Source organism: Eschrichtius robustus, chromosome 3 (assembly GCF_028021215.1).
Source record: "Eschrichtius robustus isolate mEscRob2 chromosome 3, mEscRob2.pri, whole genome shotgun sequence".
Lineage (NCBI taxonomy): Eukaryota > Metazoa > Chordata > Mammalia > Artiodactyla > Eschrichtiidae > Eschrichtius > Eschrichtius robustus.
The window spans coordinates 56229396-56231207 of record NC_090826.1 but is presented as its reverse complement, the minus strand read 5'-3'; the positions used below and the strand labels follow the sequence as shown (position 1 = coordinate 56231207).

The window sequence follows — 1812 nt, the reverse complement described above, 5'->3', positions numbered from 1 at the left end:
GAGAGGTGGGGAGACCTCCCTTCAGGAGAGAAGTGGCTGCGTGGCCGCATGGAGCCCTGCTGGCTGACAGCCTCCAGTTACCAGCATCTTCAGCATCTGCCTCAGGATCAGCTTAGGAGCTGAGGTCATGCTCCTTTTCAGCAACCCCTAGCCAACAGCTAAGCATGGCAGGATACTAGGGCCTGGTAGTTTTTGCCCAATGTGGACCTATTCTGATGGACAGTCTTGGTTCCAGAGCTTCCCAGTGGGTCATCCAAGACTCTCTCAGATCATGGTCTCAGGCTTTTCCTACACAGTCCTGCTTCTTCCCCTCTTTTATCTTCTTTTTTTTTCATTTTAACAGTTTTTAATGAAAGTTGTATACAAGATTACTTCATTCCTGCATCTTCTCAATTGTTTCTTCCTTATATTTGCCCTTTTCCTTTCCTACTTGGCGAGATTTGGCTTTATGTTCAAGGATCTTTTTGCGGTCTTTGTCCAGTTTTAGTCTGGTGATAACCACCTTGCTGTGGTGAATGCCCACGTGGACAGTCGTGCCATTAGCCTTCTCCCGCTGCACTCGTTCAGTGTAGATGACATACTTCTTCCTGTAAACCTGGACTACTTTGCCAATTTGCTGCCCTCTGTAGCGCCCTCCTACAACCTGAACTTCATCATCCTTTCGGATGGGCATGGATCAGACATTGTACTTCTGTCTCAGCTCCTTAGAAAGAGGGGAAGACATAATCTTCCTGCGAATGTGGGAGGGCGCATTGAAATGCCTTTTCCGGTTCTTGCTTCGGTCAGAAGTCACAAAGGGATTGAACTTCATTTCGGCCGCTAGCGCTTCAGCGATGGCCGCAAAAGGGAAGAGCCCCTCTTTTATCTTATACAGACATTGTCTCCGACAAACCTCTTGCACTCCCAACTGCAGCTTAGTGGACCCTACTGACAGAGTTTTACACACACACACACACACACACACACACACACATGTAAGGACCCATGAGTCTGACTAACACCTGAGCCCTCCATGCCGCACGGAAGGACCTGCTCACTTAGCTAACACATGCTGAGTACCTACTCTGTGCAGGAGCATTGTTCCTGCCCTCAACCAAGCCCTGTCTAATGAGGGACACAGAGAGGAAAATAAATCAGCAAAATACATTGTGAGATCTTAGTGTAATACATGCATGCTTCTAATTGTTTAAGTACATGGAAACCTCTAATGAGTTCCCAATGTTCTCATCCTACTGTTTCCTTTGAGTGAACGTTCCTCTTGCAATCTTGTTTATCATTTGGCTTTGCAATGTCTTTTGCTACTGACAAAACAGAGTTAAACTCGAATGCATATCCAACGGGGAAACTCTAATAAATTCTAAATTGGGGACTTGAATTAATGAATCCCTGAATAACAGAGTTGATTATACTGCCCTTTGTATTCCAGTTCCTGGTGTTTTATTGGTTTTGTCTCTGAAATGACTGATGATCAGCAGATCTAATAATGACAGTAATGGCTGAAGTCCAAAAATAATAAGACTTAAGCCACAGTCACATTAAAGCCGGTAATAATAATAAGCCTCTACCCATATATTAAAGCCTTAGCTTGCTAATTGTACCTGTAACCTAAGCAAACAACTGCTGAGAGGAGAACCAAGAACACGACAGAGGAGCCAATATTCTGTGGCATCACAAGTTGGACTTTTTCTATTTTAAGAAACTCTAAAAGAATTTGTTGCCGCCCTCGGGGAGTTCACAGAGAGGTAGAAGTTGGGTCACATATTAGTTTTCTAGATCACTTATAAAAGGGCCTGATAAACAACAAGGTCCTAC

The 1812-nt window shown here is 44.4% G+C and overlaps 1 pseudogene; it reads right to left on the bottom strand.

The window, feature by feature from the left end:
* Nucleotides 1-328: 328 nt before the first annotated feature.
* Nucleotides 329-811, bottom strand: LOC137761096 (large ribosomal subunit protein uL24-like; annotated as a pseudogene).
* Between the last annotated feature and the right edge of the window lie 1001 nt (nucleotides 812-1812).